This window comes from Oncorhynchus mykiss, chromosome 25 (assembly GCF_013265735.2).
Source record: "Oncorhynchus mykiss isolate Arlee chromosome 25, USDA_OmykA_1.1, whole genome shotgun sequence".
In the NCBI taxonomy this organism is placed as follows: Eukaryota; Metazoa; Chordata; class Actinopteri; order Salmoniformes; family Salmonidae; genus Oncorhynchus; species Oncorhynchus mykiss.
In genome coordinates this window covers 11243112-11264940 of record NC_048589.1, presented here as the reverse complement: position 1 = coordinate 11264940, position 21829 = coordinate 11243112, and positions in this window count along the sequence as shown.

The window sequence follows — 21829 nt, the reverse complement described above, 5'->3', positions numbered from 1 at the left end:
AAGTCCATATTATGGCAAGAACAGCTCAAATAAGCAAAGAGAAACGACAGTCCATCATTACTTTAAGACATATAGGTCAGTCAATGCGGAAATTTGAAGAACTTTGAAAGTTTCTTCAAGTGCAGTCGCAAAAACCATCAAGCGCTATTATGAAACTGCCTCTGATGAGGACCGCCACAGGAATGGAAGACCCAGAGTTACCTCTGCTGCAGAGGACAAGTTCATTAGAGTTGACTACACCTCAGACTGCAGCCCAAATAAATGCTTCACAGAGTTCAAGTAACAGACACATCTCAACATCAACTGTTCAGAGGAGACTGCGTAAATCAGACCTTCGTGCTTGCATTGCTGAAAAGAAACCACTACTAAAGGACACCAATAATAAGAAGATACTAGCTTGGGCCAAGAAACATGAGCTATGGACATTAGACCAGTGGAAATGTCTTTTGGTCTGATGAGTCCAAATTTGAGACCAAAAACACACCTACAGGCTGTGTAAGGGCTATTTGACCAAGGAGAGTAATTGAGTGCTGCATCATATGACCTGGCCTCCACAATTACCGGACCTCAACCCAAATGAGATGGTTTGGGATGAGTTGGACCACAGAGTGAAGGAAAAGCAGCCAACAAGTGCTCAGCATACATGGGAACTCCTTCAAGACTGTTGGAAAAGTATTCCAGGTGAAGCTGGTTGAGAGAATGCCAAGCATGTGCAAAGCTGTTCACAAGGCAAAGGGTAGCTACTTGGAAGAATCTAAAATCTAAAATCTATTTTGATTTGTTTAACCTTTTTTTTGTTGCTACATGATTCCATATGTGTTATTTAATAGTTTTGATGTCTTCACTATTATTCTACAATGTAGCTAATAGTAAAAATAAAGAAAAATCCTTGAATGAGTAGGTGTGTCCAAACTTTTGACTGGTACTATATATATATATATATATATATATACACACACACACACACACAGTATTTTATGTGCACTACTTCATAACGCAAATCCTTTTATCTGCAACAAGCCAATTTGATAGAAACATCTCTGGTGGGAAAATGTGAATATTGTTTTTATGCAGATTTTTGAATATTCGCTTGAAAATCTGGCGTCAATTGGATGGAAACCTAGCTAATTACATAAACCGCTAGTTTCGAAATCAACAAGGGTCAAGAAATGCATGCTCAATCAATCTGGGAGTTATTTTACACTGGCCTGAGTTGAACCGGATAAAAGCCTGTCACGTCATCGGGTGAAAGTGGGGAAGGAGGAGCGCCCTTCTGAATCGAAAAGTAATCTGCGCATCTTGTTCCTTTTGTCACAAGGCATCATGATGCATCGTCTGGAAACATACAACATCTCTTTTCCATGAAATAAATCTTTGCATTTTATAAATCGTTTTAATTGGGAAGGCAGATAAAGAGTTTGTATCAAAAGCAACCACTTTTGCATGGGAAAACAGAATACTACTTTATGCTTAATTATGTCACTTTTGTTTTGAGACGTCTGACAGAGCAGGGCACCTGGCTCATGGTCAATGTTATCCGGAATCCTTGGGACGTCCTTACCCTATTGAAGTTGAAATGTAAAATGGTTAAAGTAAGGGTTAGGTATAATATACACTGAACAAAAATATGAACGCAACATGCAAATTGTTGGTCCCATGTTTCATAAGCTGAATTAAAAGATCCCAGAAATCTTCCATATGCACAAAAATATTATTTTGCTCAAATTCTGTGCACAAATGTGTTTACATCCCTGTAAGATTGCATTTCTCATTTGCCAAGATAATCCATGCACCTGACAGTTGTGGCATATCAAGAAACTGACTAAACAGCATGATCATTATATAGGTGCACCTTGCGCTAAGGCCACTCTAGAGTGTGCAGTTTTGTCATGCAACACCATGCCACAGATGTCTGAAGTTTTGAGAGAGTGTGCAGTTGGCATGCTGATTGAAGGAATATTCACCAGAGCTGTTACCAGAGAATTGCATGTTCTTTTCTCTACCATAAGCCGCCTCCAACTCCGTTTTAGAGAACTTGGCATTTCATCCAATCAGCCTCACAACCGCAGATCGTGTTTATGCAGTGGTGATTTTAGCATGTAAATCTTGATGGGGCAAACAAAATAAGTGGGATGCATGCCAGCAAAGCCACAACACAATACAACACTAAACAATACATTGATTGCATTATAACGGTGACAAACGGTGCCCACAAACTGTTAGGGCCTACATAAAGCTGTCCCAAAAGAAGTCCAACATATTATCACTGCTACACCTGGCTATCAGAGGAGCCTTGTCTGGCAGCGAAAAAGTTAATTCAGCCTCATTTACTGCCTTTTAAAAAAACATAGCTGATATGTCTGACTTGCTTAAACAAATATGATTTCTAATGACAATTGAGATGTTCAAACTATGACATAAGCGGACGACAAGCGCATAAGAGGCAATCCGTAATTTAAATTAAGACATTAATGAGCGAGCTAGGATTGATGTAGTTAATACAACTATTTTGTTTAGCACTTTTGAAATGTACCATCGACAGAATTCAGAACATGGGCCGTTCTGACAGTGTTCTCCCTGTACACCAAGTCAGAAGCGTAGGATAAATAAAGGGGGCACATAAAAAATGAAAGCTCTAACAATATTCAATGGGAACATTTCTCTAAAACAGGTTATAGTTCCGAGTTAACAGCTGTTTTGAGCGTGGCACAAATCATGTTTCATTGACAGCATAGCCAATAATGAATGTTTATCATTTTATCTGTAGCCAATGACCTTGAGCCTTTTTAGATGGGCACTTCTAATGTAACTCTATGGCAGCACCCAAGGGGCTAGAATTCTCTAGCTCTACCCTTAGACTTGGCGGTGACGTAGTGTCCCCATGAGCGACAGAACACTGAGCCAATCACGGTGCAACACTCCGTATTTTCTGCTGGCTTGCACCACAGAAAGCACTGAGCTAGGCTGCAACACCTGCATTTTGGAGCTGCCTTACTCAAGAAAACAAAAAATAGACCATGTTTGTATTAACTTAATGATATATATGTACATGGTTTATAACTGATATGTGACACATATTAATGCCAAAATAACAAGCAAAACAGGCAAGCCCAAAATAACGTTTATTTAATTAATTTATTTTTGCTAAAAATGTGGACCTGCCCTGAATGGTTTGCTGATGTCAACATTGAACGTTGTGAACAGAGTGCCCCATGGTGGCAGTGGGATTATGGTTTGGGCAGGCATAAACTACAGACAATGAACACAATTGCCTTTTATCGAAGGCAATTTCAATACAGAGATACTGTGATGAGATGCTGAGGCCCATTGTTGTGCCATTGACCTGCTGCCATCAATTTATGTCTCAGGATCTGTACCCAATTCCTGGATGCTGAAAATGTCTCAATTCTTCCTTGACCTGCATACTCACCAGACATTTTACCCATTGATCATGTTTGAGATGATCTGGATCGACGTGTACGGCACCATGTTCCAGTTCCCGCCAACGTCGCACAGCCATTGAAGAGGAGTGGGACAACATTCCACAGGCCACAATCAACTCTATGCAGAGGGGATGTGTCGCGCTGCATAAGGCAAGTGGCGGTCACACGCCCTTACTTATTTGTGACCAACAGATGCATATCTGTATTCCCAGCCATGTGAAATCTATAGATTAGGGCCTAATTTATTTATTTCAATTGCCTTATGTGAAGTGATAATTAGTAAAATCTTTGAAATTGTCACATATTGCATTTATATTTTTGTTAAGTATAATAATAATAGTATATGCCATTTTAGCAGACGCTTTTATCTGGGTTAAGGTTTAGGGTAGGGACGTTCCAAGATTCCCGGATAGCACTGACCCTTGACTCACACCCGGGAGGCCGGTGCAAAACACGCCCAGACTGGCGCCCGTGCAAGATTAATCGAACCCCCTCTATGTCCCTGCCTTTTTACAGCATTCAGGAAAGATGTACGCTGTCCCTAGATGAAAATCAGATCCACACCAGGACAAACCAATCATGGCTATGTCTGAGATCAGGTATGCCCAGTTTTTACACGAGGTGAGGGCTTCCCCTCAGGAGAAGATGGTGGAAACCAGAGTATGTGGGTGGAACTGATCTGGAGCGGAGCGTGCCCAATTTGACTGGCGCATGGTGCGAGATTCCCAAAGGCTGGAGCGTCTGCCTTCCCGCCCGCTCCAGCAGCTTTCACTTCACGAGCTCAAAGCATGCCCGCCCCAGCATGCATTTGAAGTCTACTTGTGTGCTGCTATAGCCTCTTGCTTTACCTACTGTCATGGAGTTCGACAATTATTTTCATAAAGAAACGTATAAAACACACAGGTGCTAAATCAAGGTGACTTATAAAGATGAGGACCAAGAGGAAGAGAGGGAGTGTGGTTATGTATTTGTATGTGTTATGGATCCTCATTAGCCGCCGCCACTCTTCCTGGTGTCCAGCAAAATTAAGGCAGTTAGACCATTTTAAAAACATTACAATACAATCACAGATTTCACATCCCAATGTGTGCCCTCAGGCCCCTACTCCACATCTACAACACAAAATCCATGTGTATGTGTATAGTGCGTATGTTATCGTGTGTGTATGCATGTGTCTGTGCCTATGTTTGTAATGTAGTGTCTACAACTAAAGAATGATTGTGGAATCTGAAAAAACACATCCAAAAACATGATGGTGTACTTACTACATACAAATAGTAAAAGAAAGGAACGAGGTGGGTAGATAACTAAGTGTGTAGCTAAGTATTTATAAACAACACATATAATCTCTTAAGTATTTAGTTCATTTTCGTTCTAATATCTATACAATAGGCCAGGGTTCATCAACTAGCCCCATTTGTTTTACTGAGCTAATAGTTGGCGGGCCAGAACATTATTAGTATATAATATTAGCACAATTAATTGGCCTACACTACAAATTCAAGAATATTTTTAACATCTGATTAATACATAATAAGTTGTGACAATAACATAATCATTTCGATCTGATTACGATCATAAAATCACAATGTCTCTATTCAATTATAATTTGTTATGCTGTTTAATATGGCATGTGACCTATTTGAAGTGGTGTTTGCTTCCGACATTCACCTTTTCATGTACATTTTAATACTTTTCATTCAAATCCATATGATTTGGTTTCAATACATAAAAAACAATTGGTTAAATTGTGATATTACTGAATGGTGCAAATTTCCACATGAACAGGTGATGAGATAGATTACTCCCTTGGTCTTGCATGAGATGATACCCCTAACAGGGATTTTTCTGCCTGGGTGTCTGAAGAAGGATGTTTTTATAGTGCTATTGCACTGTGCGCATGAGCCACATTTGTAGTTCCCATTTGGAATGGGTGTCAAGAGTGTCTGAGTGGGCTCAGGGGGTAGGTCAGATCTCACCAAGCTATCGCCAATATTGCGACCATGCTTATAGACCACCAGTGGGGGTTCCTTGAAGACGTGTACGATTTTGTTTTGTCTGATTTCAGAATATGCCAGTGCTTTTTGAGTTTTTAGTAATTCCTCTCTTGGTTTTTGAGGTATTTTCATCATTGCAGCATCAAAAGTTTAGTCCTTGTAGCCTCTCATTTTGAATTGTTCTGTCATTTCTTTAGCTTTGCTGTCAAAAATCTGTCTGGTGGCCACAGATTTGTTTACCCTGCATAACTGGCTATAAGGTAGACCATTCTTGAGGGGAAGGGGATGCACATACTGTAGCAAGGTATTGTGGTCTGTGGGCTTTGTGTATAAGTCTGTGTGTAATGCATCATTAGTATTTGATTTTTCTTTCATCAGTCTGCATGGTGAATTTGAGGTGTTCAGAGCTCCCGTTTAGTAGAGTTTGGAATTAATTTAGTTCCTGCTGACTTCCTTCCCAGAGCACAAAGACATCATCTATGTACATGTATCTCTTCCATAGGAGGATTTTAGAAAGTAGAGGACGTGTCTCTGTTTTGTAAAGGAGTGCTTCCTCAAATAGTTCCACACACAGGTTTGCATAGTTGTGGGAAAAGGGGGAGCCCATGGCTACACCCCAAATTTGAAGGGAAAAGTCTGACTCAAAGACAAAATAGTTATTGGATAATAGCAGTTCAGTAAAATTGTAAGATGCAGTCATTGCATGGAGCAAGGGTAGAGTATCTTTGCTGAAGGAAGTAATGCAGCACCTGCAAGCCTCCAGTGTGTGGGATGTTAGTGTACAAGCTCTCCACATCAAAAGTGGCCAGCAGGGTGCCCTCTGGTATCCTTCCTAAGCCCTCTATCAATGAGATCATGTGACTAGTGTCTTTGACATAAGATGGGAGATTCTCAACCATCGGTTTAATGTGGTAATCCACAAACTTAGAAATGTTGATGTCACAGAGTCTTTTGCTGCTTCAATGGGTCTACCTGGGGGAGGAGACACTTGTTTGTGTAATTTAGTGACTGTACAGAAATTTGGTATCTTAGGAAATTTCACACTTATTTTTGGGTGATTTGTACTGATTCCAAACAGCTTTCCACTGTGGATGAGATATTATGCTGGAATTCTAGGGTAAGGTCATAATTCAGTTTTTGATAGAAGTCACCTTTAGATAGTTGTTGGCGACATTCATTCACATAGTCACATTTGTTTTGTATCTAAATTCCTCCTCCTTTGTCACATATTTTTATGATAATCGAAGGAGCTGACTTTAAGTCCTTAAGAGCCATTCTCTCATCTCTACTCAGGTTATCATAGGATTTGTGTTTCTGTTTGTATTTCAGTAGGTCACCTACATCATTTTCAACAATCCTACAGAAGGTTTCTATGGATGCATTGCGTTTGGGGGGAGGTACGAATGAACTTTTTGCTCTAAATGTGGTTCTCTCAGAGTTCTCAGGAATCTCAGCTGGGTTAATGGCTCCATCTCCCCCTTGACTCATGGTACGACAGGTAAGTCTATTGATTAGTGTGGTAGACCTATGTATACATCTCACTGAGGATGGCATTTCAAGTGGAGTAAATTTCACTCTTATCAAAGAACTCATGCATTCGCAGATTCCGGAAAAACTTGAATAGATCTATCTGGACGTCAAAGTCATTAATAATGTATGCAGTGGGTACAAATGATAACTCCTTATTGAGAACGCTAAGGTGAGCGGATGTCAGGGTCTTACTTTATAAATTGAAGACATTTAGCTCCTGTTGGACTGGGAGCCCGTCCTGGATCTCAATTGTTAGGTGTCGCGGGATGGTAGTGGATTTCTCCTTCCCCTGACGTATGCGCCGGGGATTATGTGCTGGGGGTGTTGTCCCCGGCGTCCCCGCACTCTGTTGTAGAAATAACTCACCGTTGGTAGAGAAGCCAGAGTTAGCGCTGTCTGTGGATAGTTGGTTTGACAGAGGAACTCTGCGTCTGTCATCGGCTTGTCTCTTCCGGTTTTGTGGTTTCTTGTGCTCAGGATCTCGCCAGAGGTATATTAGTCCGTTGTTCTTTTCTTCCAAATCACGTTTATACTTCTTGATTTTCATCTCCTTCAGGTCGGCCGTAATCTTAGTCTGAAGGTCAGCGTTACTCTTAATGACATCATCCAGTTTGATAGGGTCATTAAGCTTGTCTCGTGTTGCTTGCTGTGAATTTTCAACTGAGGTTGCAATCTCGGTAATATTATTTCTAAGTTGTCAGGTCTAATGAACATATGTTTAGTATAACGCACCATCGTTCATAAAACTCTTCAGTGCGTTGGCCAAGTGAAGGCTCTTTTTTTCCAACGTAGTCCACGTGGGATAACTCCATTTCGAACATACTCACTTAAAGTGGCGATGTGCAGGTGTGTTCTTCAATGAACAGTGTGGTGGTTAATTTCTGTATTACCAAATGAGGAGAGAGACAAACTTCACACACCAGAGTTATACTTAAACTACATCTTTAATAATAAGAGCTTTGCAATAGCAATAACTTTCAATGATGCACCATTTCTAATGAACCATTGAAAGTGACAACACAATGGCTACTGAGATCTTTTATAACAAAGATACACCCTCTCGCAACCTACATGACGAACAACAGATACATAGAATGGTCACAAGGTTAAGATATGTATGAAAGGTATCTATAATAGATAGCAGACAGTTACTGCTGTGTCAACAGTTTTCATTGTATAGACCAGTGTCTGGTCCTCCTACTCCAAACTGGAACCGTCTCACCCTGGTACGGTATACCAAAAACATTACCTCATGTTATCTGGAATGCTCTTTAGGTTTTATCACCAAAAGACGTCGGAAATATCCTCTGTCAGTGCAATCTCACTGACAGAGGAGAGCACACAAACAACTCAGTAGAACACACAAACAATAGTTAACAGAACACTCTATTCTGTCGAATAAAACAACCATTATAATGCAATACAAGCATTATAACATTTCATGCAATTTCCACAACAACCGTCTTGGAATTCTTTAAAATGATTTTTACAAGTGCCTTCTGGCCGATCAAATGGAGACTCTGTTACTAAAATGTTGTCTCATTGCTGTTGGCTGTATTCAAAAAGGCTCCATTGGGCATTGTTTTAATTGAAATTATCCTGGACGAGCTTTTGTACCGAATACATTACGTTGTTACAGGTGTCAAGCTTATGGACATGTGGCAGCAGTGTGTAGGAGGGAGGTTCCTAGGTGTGAATAGTGTGCAGAAGGGCATGAGACAAAGAAATGGTATGTGTTAACTGTAGGGGTGCCATGGAACTGGGGATCAGAAATGTCCCGTGCAAGAGAGGCAGGTTAAGGTTTCCAGGGTTACATGCTGACCAGACCAGACACATCGTGTGCGCGAGCGTACATTTAGAAATCCATGCTATTCAATTATTGCACCCACACTCCTCACGCTCGTCAACGAGCGTCTGCGATGCCAAGGGCTAAAGTAGGAGTCATTCCTATTTCTGACGCAGATCGCGCTGAAAGTCCTGCCTCTCCCATCTCCTCATTGGTTTATAGAAGCAGGTACCCAGGTGCCACTTCCTCATTGGTTATACCCACATGGGTGATTGAAAGACTAAATGTTTTGACGGTTGTCGAGGTAAAAGTGTAGATGCCAATCACCATATAAATTCAAAGATGAAAAAGCCTGGAAGGAGGAGAGATGACTAGAAACGTTTTGGTTGGCCGTTTTATGTGTGGATTAATTGTTGGAGTAGAAGACCTTGTGCATTTCAGGTAAAACAACAACTCAATGTTTATATCCCAAGACAAATTAGCTAGCAACAGCAAGCTAGCTAAATATGACAAATTAGCTAGCAAGTGCACGCTAACTAGCTAAATTGCCATACATGTTTAATGCTTTTCGACCTGTCCCCAAATTAATGTCATTGGTTCAGAATTTGTTTTGATATTTTAACCTGCATGTCGTGATCGTGTTTGGTGTAGGGGGACAAAATACATTTATGCACGATAGCACACGATGGCTGGGTTCGGTGTTAGAGTATTGCAGAAGTTGTCATATGCTGAGGCAGTGAAGACAGTAGAGGAAGATGGGTCATGGGAGAAGGATCCGGAAGAGGAGTGGTGTGAGTAGTAGATCTGTACCAGTACAGAGGGATAGGCCAACAAGTGATATATGTTTCAGAAAGGTTGGATTTTTAGCATTTATAGCAATGGTTATCAACTGTTCTGCAGGGATGGAACGTAAGTCACAGAAAATGTAGGTTCTGGGGGCAGCAGCAGAGAGGTATTTGGGTGTGCGAGACACCCTGTAACTCTCAGCAGAGAGACAGGGTGTGTTAAGTGGTGATGTCCCATCCTTTCAGGTTGTTGGCATGATGTAGGACTAAATAGATTTAAATAGTGGCGTAGGGTGGTGTTATTTTGGAGTTGTACTCCAGTCTAGTAGGTGGCAGTAATGCAACATATTGGATGCCAACTGCTGTTAAGCATCATCGAAGAAGAAGACATGAAGGAGCGCTTATGGATTAGCAGGATTTCCAACCACTCAACTCCGCCCACATGCTCTGGTGGAAACTTAAGTTTTGTTTGAAACTGCTAGTGACTCGGGTGAAGCTAATAGTGCAGAAAGTGAGAATGAGTCGGTTACCATGATGAAGAATAAGGGAAACAAGAGAAGTAAAGCTGTGGTGGAAAATAGGAAACCACGAGACCCGTGGTCAGAGTGAGTGTTTTGGATCAATGCTGCTTGGGAAATCCGTGTAATGAAGGAAAATACGGAATGTGTCGGAGTAAAGTGTTGATTCGGTGTTAGTCACAAATAGTGGTCTTATTTAAACAAAAAAAATTGTGTCTGCGGAGCAGAAGAAGCGTGTTTTAAGACTCAAAAAGATATCGGAGTGTAATGTTTCCTGTATTGATTTTCATAACAGGGCGCCTCTCTAGGGGGTTATTTCTAGTGTGGTGGAAGAAATAAAGGCAGAGGATATTACTAAAGACATCGATGGAGTGGTTGGTGCATGTTGACTGACCTGTATGGTGGACGGTGAACTTCATCCATGCTACTGTTCTTTGATGAAGAGTTTCTCCCTTCTCATATACAGTTAGAATTCATGAGATGCCCTGTAAGAGCTTTTGTGCACAAACCCCTTCAGTGTCATAAATGTAAAAGATTTGGTAATGTGTCAAGCGTGTGCAGAAAGAAAGAGTATCATATGACAGATGAAGTGAAATGTTGCAACTGTGGAGGTGAACATGCGCCTGAATTCATGGAATGCCCTGTTAGTGTGAAGGACAATGAGGTGGCAAGGTTAAGGAGTGTCCAGCATGTCTCCCATCTGGAGGCGGTGAGAAGAATGGAAGGAATGAGCGGCGGGGAAGAAACACGGGTAGTTAAAAAGGTGGACTTTGTATTATTTATTGCAATGGTCATAAACTGTACAGCACAAGTGGAGTAGAAGTCTAAGAAAATTGGAATTATTGTGAATGCAGCTGAACGTTTTTGGGGTCTTTGTGATTTCACAGCCGAGGCCTTGCAAGAAATCCTGTCGGTGAATGTTCCGACATCAGAAGCCCCTGAGCCTGTGTAGGGATGTATTTTGGAGTGGCCTGTGGTTGAACAAGTGGGATGGGTTTTCTTTGTTGAAGTGTTTCATTTTGTATGATCTTTCCTCTTATGGGGAAACGGGAGATTCCGGCAGCAAAGGACAGGCGGGTGACTCCGGCAGCTCCGGAGTGAAGGGCGGATTCTGGCAGCTCCTGACTAACGGGCGGCTCTGGCAGCTCTTGACTAACGGACGGCTCGGGCAGCTCCTGGCTGACGGACGGCTCTGGCAGCTCCTGGCTGACGGACGGCTCTGGCAGCTCCTGGCTGACGGACGGCTCTGGCAGCTCCTGGCTGACGAACGGCTCTGGCAGCTCCTGACTGACGGGCGGCTCTGGCAGCTCAGGACAGACGGGCGGCTCTGGCAGCTCAGGACAGATGGGAGACTGGCAGCTCAGGACAGACGGGAGATTCTGGCAGCTCTGGACAGACGGGAGACTCTGGCAGCTCAGGACAGACGGGAGACTGGCAGCTCAGGACAAACGGGAGACTCTGGCAGCTCAGGACAGACGGGAGACTGGCAGCTCAGGACAAATGGGAGACTCTGGCAGCTCAGGACAGACGGGAGACTGGCAGCTCAGGACAAACGGGAGACTCTGGCAGCTCAAGACAAACGGGAGACTCTGGCAGCTCCTGGCTGACGAATGGCTCTGGCAGCTCCTGGCTGACGAATGGCTCTGGCAGCTCCTGGCTGACGAACGGCTCTGGCAGCTCCTGGCTGACGGACGGCTCTGGCAGCTCCTGGCTGACGGACGGCTCTGGCAGCTCCTGACTGACGGGCGGCTCTGGCAGCTCAGGACAGACGGGCGGCTCTGGCAGCTCAGGACAGGCGGGCGGCTCTGGCAGCTCCTGGCTGACGTTATGGCTCTGGCAGCTCCTGACTGACGGCTCTGGCAGCTCCTGACTGACGGGCGGCTCCTGACTGATGGACGGCTCTCAGACGGGAGACTGGCAGCTCAGGACAAATGGGAGACTCTGGCAGCTCAGGACAGACGGGAGACTGGCAGCTCAGGACAAACGGGAGACTCTGGCAGCTCCTGGCTGACGAACGGCTCTGGCAGCTCCTGGCTGACGGACGGCTCTGGCAGCTCCTGGCTTACAAACGGCTCTGGCAGCTCCTGGCTGACGGACGGCTCTGGCAGCTCCTGGCTGACGGACGTCTCTGGCAGCTCCTGACTGACGGGCAGCTCCTGACTGACGGACGGCTCTGGCAGCTCCTGACTGACGGGCGGCTCTGGCAGCTCAGGACAGACGGGCGGCTCTGGCAGCTCAGGACAGGCGGGCGGCTCTGGCAGCTCCTGGATGACGGACGGCTCTGGCAGTTCCTGACTGACGGCTCTGGCAGCTCCTGACAGACGGGCGGCTCCTGACTGACGGACGGCTCTGGCAGCTCCTGACTGACGGCTCTGGCAGCTCAGGACAGACGGGCGGCTCTGGCACCTCAGGACAAACGGGAGACTCTGGCAGCTCAGGACAGACGGGAGACTCTGGCAGCTCAGGACAAACGGGAGACTCTGGCAGCTCAGGACAGACGGGAGACTGGCAGCTCAGGACAAATGGGAGACTCTGGCAGCTCAGGACAGACGGGAGACTGGCAGCTCAGGACAAACAGGAGACTCTGGCAGCTCCTGGCTGACGAACGGCTCTGGCAGCTCCTGGCTGACGGACGGCTCTGGCAGCTCCTGGCTGACGAACGGCTCTGGCAGCTCCTGGCTGACGGACGGCTCTGGCAGCTCCTGACTGACGGTGGCTCTGGCAGCTCAGGACAGACGGGCGGCTCTGGCAGCTCAGGACAGGCGGGCGGCTCTGGCAGCTCCTGGCTGACGTTACGGCTCTGGCAGCTCCTGACTGACGGCTCTGGCAGCTCCTGACTGACGGGCGGCTCCTGACTGACGGACGGCTCTGGCAGCTCCTGACTGACGGGCGGCTCTGGCAGCTCAGGACAGACGGGCGGCTCTGGCACCTCAGGACAGATGGGCGGCTCTGGCAGCTCAGGACAGACGGGAGACTGGCAGCTCAGGACAAACGGGAGACTCTGGCAGCTCAGGACAGACGGGAGACTCTGGCAGCTCAGGACAAACGGGAGACTCTGGCAGCTCAGGACAAACGGGAGACTCTGGCAGTGCTGGGCAGACGGGAGACTCTGGCAGCTCAGGACCGACGGGAGACTGGCAGCTCAGGACAAATGGGAGACTCTGGCAGCTCAGGACAGACGGGAGACTGGCAGCTCAGGACAAACGGTAGACTCTGGCAGCTCCTGGCTGACGGACGGCTCTGGCAGCTCAGGACAGACGGGTGGCTCTGGCAGCTCAGGACAGACGGGTGGCTCTGGCAGCTCAGGACAGACGGGAGACTCTGGCAGCTCAGGACAGACGGGAGACTCTGGCAGCTCAGGACAGACGGGAGACTCTGGCAGCTCAGGACAGACGGGAGACTGGCAGCTCAGGACAGACGGGAGACTCTGGCAGCTCAGGACGGACTGGAGACTCTGGCAGCTCAGGACAGACGGGAGACTGGCAGCTCAGGACAAACGGGAGACTCTGGCAGCTCAGGATAGACGGGAGACTGGCAGCTCAGGACAAACGGGAGACTCTGGCAGCTCAGGACAGACGGGAGACTCTGGCAGTGCTGGATCCAACGGGAGACTCTGGCAGCTCAGGACAAACGGGAGACTCTGGCAGCTCAGGACAGACGGGAGACTGGCAGCTCAGAACAAATGGGAGACTCTGGCAGCTCAGGACAGACGGGAGACTGGCAGCTCAGGACAAACGGGAGACTCTGGCAGCTCAGGACAAACGGGAGACTCTGGCAGCTCCTGGCTGACGAACGGCTCTTGCAGCTCCTGGCTGACGAACGGCTCTGGTAGCTCCTGGCTGACGGACGGCTCTGGCAGCTCCTGGCTGACGGACGGTTCTGGCAGCTTCTGACTGACGGGCAGCTCCTGACTGACGGACGGCTCTGGCAGCTCCTGACTGATGGGCGGCTCTGGCAGCTCAGGACAGACGGGCGGCTCTGGCAGCTCAGGACAGGCGGGCGGCTCTGGCAGCTCCTGGCTGACGGACGGCTCTGGCAGCTCCTGGCTTACAAACGGCTCTGGCAGCTCCTGGCTGACGGACGGCTCTGGCAGCTCCTGGCTGACGGACGTCTCTGGCAGCTCCTGACTGACGGGCAGCTCCTGACTGACGGACGGCTCTGGCAGCTCCTGACTGACGGGCGGCTCTGGCAGCTCAGGACAGACGGGCGGCTCTGGCAGCTCAGGACAGGCGGGCGGCTCTGGCAGCTCCTGGATGACGGACGGCTCTGGCAGTTCCTGACTGACGGCTCTGGCAGCTCCTGACAGACGGGCGGCTCCTGACTGACGGACGGCTCTGGCAGCTCCTGACTGACGGCTCTGGCAGCTCAGGACAGACGGGCGGCTCTGGCACCTCAGGACAAACGGGAGACTCTGGCAGCTCAGGACAGACGGGAGACTCTGGCAGCTCAGGACAAACGGGAGACTCTGGCAGCTCAGGACAGACGGGAGACTGGCAGCTCAGGACAAATGGGAGACTCTGGCAGCTCAGGACAGACGGGAGACTGGCAGCTCAGGACAAACAGGAGACTCTGGCAGCTCCTGGCTGACGAACGGCTCTGGCAGCTCCTGGCTGACGGACGGCTCTGGCAGCTCCTGGCTGACGAACGGCTCTGGCAGCTCCTGGCTGACGGACGGCTCTGGCAGCTCCTGACTGACGGTGGCTCTGGCAGCTCAGGACAGACGGGCGGCTCTGGCAGCTCAGGACAGGCGGGCGGCTCTGGCAGCTCCTGGCTGACGTTACGGCTCTGGCAGCTCCTGACTGACGGCTCTGGCAGCTCCTGACTGACGGGCGGCTCCTGACTGACGGACGGCTCTGGCAGCTCCTGACTGACGGGCGGCTCTGGCAGCTCAGGACAGACGGGCGGCTCTGGCACCTCAGGACAGATGGGCGGCTCTGGCAGCTCAGGACAGACGGGAGACTGGCAGCTCAGGACAAACGGGAGACTCTGGCAGCTCAGGACAGACGGGAGACTCTGGCAGCTCAGGACAAACGGGAGACTCTGGCAGCTCAGGACAAACGGGAGACTCTGGCAGTGCTGGGCAGACGGGAGACTCTGGCAGCTCAGGACCGACGGGAGACTGGCAGCTCAGGACAAATGGGAGACTCTGGCAGCTCAGGACAGACGGGAGACTGGCAGCTCAGGACAAACGGTAGACTCTGGCAGCTCCTGGCTGACGGACGGCTCTGGCAGCTCAGGACAGACGGGTGGCTCTGGCAGCTCAGGACAGACGGGTGGCTCTGGCAGCTCAGGACAGACGGGAGACTCTGGCAGCTCAGGACAGACGGGAGACTCTGGCAGCTCAGGACAGACGGGAGACTCTGGCAGCTCAGGACAGACGGGAGACTGGCAGCTCAGGACAGACGGGAGACTCTGGCAGCTCAGGACGGACTGGAGACTCTGGCAGCTCAGGACAGACGGGAGACTGGCAGCTCAGGACAAACGGGAGACTCTGGCAGCTCAGGATAGACGGGAGACTGGCAGCTCAGGACAAACGGGAGACTCTGGCAGCTCAGGACAGACGGGAGACTCTGGCAGTGCTGGATCCAACGGGAGACTCTGGCAGCTCAGGACAAACGGGAGACTCTGGCAGCTCAGGACAGACGGGAGACTGGCAGCTCAGAACAAATGGGAGACTCTGGCAGCTCAGGACAGACGGGAGACTGGCAGCTCAGGACAAACGGGAGACTCTGGCAGCTCAGGACAAACGGGAGACTCTGGCAGCTCCTGGCTGACGAACGGCTCTTGCAGCTCCTGGCTGACGAACGGCTCTGGTAGCTCCTGGCTGACGGACGGCTCTGGCAGCTCCTGGCTGACGGACGGTTCTGGCAGCTTCTGACTGACGGGCAGCTCCTGACTGACGGACGGCTCTGGCAGCTCCTGACTGATGGGCGGCTCTGGCAGCTCAGGACAGACGGGCGGCTCTGGCAGCTCAGGACAGGCGGGCGGCTCTGGCAGCTCCTGGCTGACGGACGGCTCTGGCAGCTCCTGACTGACGGCTCTGGCAGCTCCTGACTGACGGGCGGCTCCTGACTGACAGACGCCTCTGGATTATCGACCCCTGCCTGCCTTGACCTGTCATTTGCCTGCCCCTGTAACAATAAACACTGTTACTTCAGTCTGCACTTGGATCTTACCTTGATAACGGATAGCGGCATAGACTGAGGTACAGTAGAATAGTATAGAATACAATATACACATATGAGATGAGTAATGCAAGATATGTAAACATTATTAAAGTGACTAGTGTTCCATTAAAGTGGCCAGTGAGTTCAAGTCTATGTATCTAGGCAGCAGCCTCTAATGTGCTAGTGATGGCTATTTAACAGTCTGATGGCCTTGAGATAGAAGCTGTTTTTCAGTCTCTCAGTCCCAGATTTGATGAACCTGTACTGACCTCGCCTTCTGGATGATAGCAGGTTAAACAGGCAGTGGCTCGGGTGGTTGTTGTCCTTGATGATCTTTGTGACCTTCCTGTGAAATCAGGTGCTGTAGGTGTCCTGGAGGGCAGGTAGTTTGCCCCCGGTGATGCGTTGGGCAGACCGCACCACCCTCTGGAGACCCCTGTGGTTGCTGGCGGTGCAGTTGCCGTACCAGGCTGTGATACAGCCCGACAGGATGCTCTCAATTGTGCACCTGTAAAAGTTTGTGGGCTTTAGGTAACAAGCCAGATTTCTTCAGCCTCCTGAGGTTGAAGAGGCACTGTTGCACCTTCTTCACCACACTGTCTGTGTGGGTGGACCATTTCAGTTTGTCAGTGATGTGTACGCCGAGGAATTTAAAGCTTTCCACCTTCTCCAATGCGGTCCTGTAGATGTGGAAAGGGGGGTGCTCCCTCTGCTGTTTCCTCAAGTCCACGATCATCTCCTTTGTTTTGTTGACATTGAGTGAGAGGGTATTTTCCTGGCACCACACTCCCAGAGCACTCTTTCCTGTAGGCTGTCTCATCGTTGTTGGTAATCAAGCTGACTACTGTTGTGTCGTCTGCAAACTTGATGATTGAGTTGGAGGTGTGCTTGACCACACAGTCATGAGTGAACAGGGAGTACAGGAGGGGGCTGAGCACACACCCTTGTAGGGCCCCAGTGTTGAGGATCAGCGAAGTGGAGGTGTTGTTTTCTACCTTCACCCCCTGGGGGAGGCCCGTCAGGATGTCCAGGACCCAGTTGCACAGGGAGAGGTTCAGACCCAGGGCCTCGAGCGTAATGATAAGCTTGGAGGTTACTATGGTGTTGAATGCTGAGCTATAGTCATGACTGTGATTTGGTGTGCAACTCCGATGATGTTTCAAGGAAAAAGGAACTATTGACCGAAACCATTTATTCATGCAGTAAAGAAAGTGTTTTTCTCTGGAGAACACAAAAAAATATGAATATGAAATTTCACCTGCGAAATGCCCACACATCTCTGATGCTTGACCTCACCTTATTTGTACCTACACACCATGACTGCATGATGGCCCCAAACCACCTATAAAAAGCTATGCGAAACTTGTTTGGACAGCACAGACAGGGAAGCTCTGATTGGGAATCTCCAGGCAGTATTACCAAAGATTTTTTTTAACAATTGAACTGTTCTCCTAGCAGCAGGATATTATGCTAGCAGTATGATCACAGAATATTTTTTTGTTATAAGACTCCACCTGCAAAGACATGCTAAACTTTGTGAATATCTATTTTTTTTGCACTTGTGCAGTACAACTGTTTTTTCACAGCATTGCAACCACTTTTGAAAAAGTTAATGGATAATTTGATGAATTACATTTTTTATGTTGTATTATTTATACCAGCATTTATTTTTAACATTACACAAGTAATGGTATGTTGAAAGCTATTGTGAAGGCTATGTTTAAAGATATAGACGTTTTATCAAATGCAAATGTATATTATCGTACTTATTCAATAGTCTGCTAAACTTAAATGGGTTTCTTCTGCTGTGCAACTGGTTAAAAGCTGCAATATGTAAACTTTTTGGGCTACCTGAACAAATTCACATAGAAATAGGATTTATTGATCTGTCTTTGAAAGCATGCCTAAGAAGCTGTAGATCGGTTGGTTCTAAGTACACCAACTTCAAACAGCTGAAAATACAATATTTTTGGTTATAGAAAATATATTTCACCGCGGTTTAGATGGTGCAATGACTCTCCACACTACACTTGCTTATTTAGCAGCCAGGAAAAGCTGGAGCGATTTTTGCACAGTGGATCTTAAATAAAATGTTCTGGTGACTCCTTACTCCACCCACTCCAATCACTGCAATTCAATACAAGGTATATGGGATACTTATTGGCTTGCAGAGAGAACTTTTCTATCCGTCTCAGCTAAAGTGGGGTGGGAAATACTCAGTAGGGTCTCTACTAAGAAAATATGTTTCGTTTTGGAGGTGAACTGTGTCACGTGGCCTGCTGCTGGCTTTTCACTCTGCCCCCTCTATAGCGCCTAATGCAATACATTGTAATAGACTGTGCTGTTCCCCGGGCGCCGAAGACGTGGATGTCAATTATGGCAGCCCCCCGCATCTGATTCAGAGGGGTTGGGTTAAATGCAGAAGACACATTTCAGTTGAAGGCATTCAGTTGTACAACTAACTAGGTATCCCCCTTTCCCTTACAGTGTCTCCTGACCCCTCCTGTCTCAGACTCCAGTATTTATGCTGCAGTAGTTTATGTGTCGGGAGTCTAGGGTCAGTTTGTTATATCTGGAGTACTTCTCCTGTCCTATTCGGTGTCCTGTGTGAATCTAAGTGTGCGTTCTCTAATTCTCTCCTTCTCTCTTTCTTTCTCTCTCTCGGAGGACCTGAGCCCTAGGACCATGCCCCAGGACTACCTGACATGATGACTCCTTGCTGTCCCCAGTCCACCTGACCGTGCTGCTGCTCCAGTTTCAACTGTTCTGCCTTATTATTATTTGACCATGCTGGTCATTTATGAACATTTGAACATCTTGGCCATGTTCTGTTATAATCTCCACCCGGCACAGCTAGAAGAGGACTGGCCACCCCACATAGCCTGGTACCTCTCTAGGTTTCTTCCTAGGTTTTGGCCTTTCTAGGGAGTTTTTCCTAGTCACCGTGCTTCTACACCTGCATTGCTTGCTGTTTGGGGTTTTAGGCTGGGTTTCTGTACAGCACTTTGAGATATCAGCTGATGTACGAAGGGCTACATAAATACATTTGATTTGATTTTGATTTGATTTGATGTATATGGGCTTACCTTTCTCAGCTAAAGTGGGGTGGGAAATATTCATTAGGGTCTCTACTAACCAAATATGTGTAGTTTTGGTGGGGGACTATGTCGTACATATCCAGCAACACAGCTGTAAATGGACTGGTACTGTCCATGTTGCTGAAATCAAAACACACTCAACAACAACAACAAAAACACAAAAAAGCCACACTTTTTTTGTTGTTGATCAAAACAAAAATCTAAATTATTTTTCAAGTTAAATGTAATGGATATTAACCAGTCTATTAGGACACAGTATAATCACACTTTCTGAACAGCAATGGATATCGGCTTCTTACCTTTCAAGGTTAGCAGTACACTGTCAAGGCTTATTGTCTAGTTAATAATCAAGCTTTCAGAACAACAATGGAGGACATTCATTACAGGTTATAGGCCTCTATGTGTTGCTTTTCTATCAAGGTTAGCAGTATACTGTTAAGTTCTATTAAGCATGTTTTCAAACCCAATAATAGAGACGAGATTGGAAGACGATACATAACTTGCTAATCAGACTTGCTGATTATCAAAAGGTCAATAAAGGCCATTTTCTGTTCAGTTTTAAATGTATTTGTTATTTTCTCTCTGATAACTGATACACAGTGAAACATACTCTCGCATGCCATTTTTACAAAGCGTTTTCACATGGCCCTCTAAGAAGGCTGCTTCAGAGAATAAGCACACATAAAAACACCACAACTACTACCGTCTGACTGTTTTCTAAAATGGATGAGAAAATTCATAGTTTAGTGTCACATCCACCACAAATCTTGCCAGATACTGCAATGCCAGGTATTTCTGAAGTGGAAGTTGTCTATCCTTTAATTTTCTTTCATATTGGCATAAGGAATCGATAAGTGTAAGATTTAATGTAATGCATTTAGTTCTACTAACTACAGTATATGTTGCACAGCTATAACTGTCCCATGTGACTTTAATTTCACAGGCGCTATCACATGATCAACACGCCACCAATTGTGCACCTGTACAGGCACATTTGGCATAACCCCTTTGCTGTCACAAAGCAGACTCTGTAAACCCTGACTCGCAAAAGACACAGGTGACATTAACACACATTTTTACCTAAGGTGTAACTTCAAAAGATAATTGCACCCGGCAATTATTCGGTCATTGAACCACTTGTCCTCATTGCTTAATATTTTATAATCCTCCTTAGTAAGTGGAGATGGAAGAGTTTTCGACACAGATGAGTCAGTCTTTGTGCATTTGTCAGAGTACAGAAGAATTGTGTCTTTCTTAGGGTCCCCTGCGGGAAGGTTGAGCTAATGTAGGCTAATGTGATTAGCATGAGGTTGTAAGTAACGTGTAAGTAATGTTTGCAAATGTATTAAAAATAAAAAACTGAAATATACATTTCCATAAGTATTCATGACCCTTTCCTCAGTACTTTGTTGAAGCACCTTAGGCAGTGATTACAGCCTTGAGTCTTCTTGGGTATGACGCTACAAGCTTGGCACACCTGTATTTGGGGAGTTTCTCACATTCTTTTCTGCAGATCCTCACAAGCTCTGTCAGATTGGATGGGGAGCGTCGCTGCACAGCTATTTTCAGGTCTCTCCAGAGATGTTCGATGGGGTTCAAGTCCGGGCTCTGGCTGGGCCACTCAATGACATTCAGAGACTTGTCCTAAAGCCACTCTTGCGTTGTCTTGGCGTTGTGCTTAGGGTCGTTGTCCTGTTGGAAGGTGAACCTTCGCCTCAGTCTGAGGTCCTGAGCAATCTGGAGCAGGTTTTCATCAAAGATCTCTCTGTACTTTGCTCCATTCATCTTTCCCTCGATCCTGACTAGTCTCCCAGACCCTGCCGCTGAAAAACATCCCCACAGCATGATGCTGCCACCACCAGGGATGGTTCCAGGTTTCCTCCAAACGTGGTGCTTGGCATTCAGGCCAAAGAGTTCAATCTTTGTTTCAACAGACTAGAGAATCTTGTTTCTCATGGTCTGAAAGTCCTTTAGATGCCTTTTGGCAAACTCCAAGCGCGCTGTCCTGTGCCTTTTACAGAGAACTGGCTTCTGTCTGGCTACCGTACCATAAAGGCATGATTAGTGGAGTGCTGCAGAGATTGTGGTCCTTCTGGAATGTTCTCCCATTTCCACAGAGGAACTCTGGAGCTCTGTCAGCGCTACCATCAGATTCTTGGTCACCTCCCTGACCAAGGCCCTTCTCCCCCAATTGCTCATGTCCAATCAATTTAATTTATCACAGAGTTACTCCAATCAAGTTGTAGAAACATGCTAAGAGTGATAGGATGCACCTGATCTCAATTTCAAGCATCATGGCAAAGCGTCTGAATACTTATGTACTTTATGTTTCTCTTGTAAGGTCAAAAATCACCACTGTAATGCGAAACCCTGTATCCCCGTCTTGCTTTATCGATCTTCCAACAGTTGGCAATGAGAGGTTGAACTACAGATTGAGCTCAATAATCTGTCATTCTGAGATAAATGCCAAAAAAGGACTACTGGGCACAGATTACAGTGCATTCG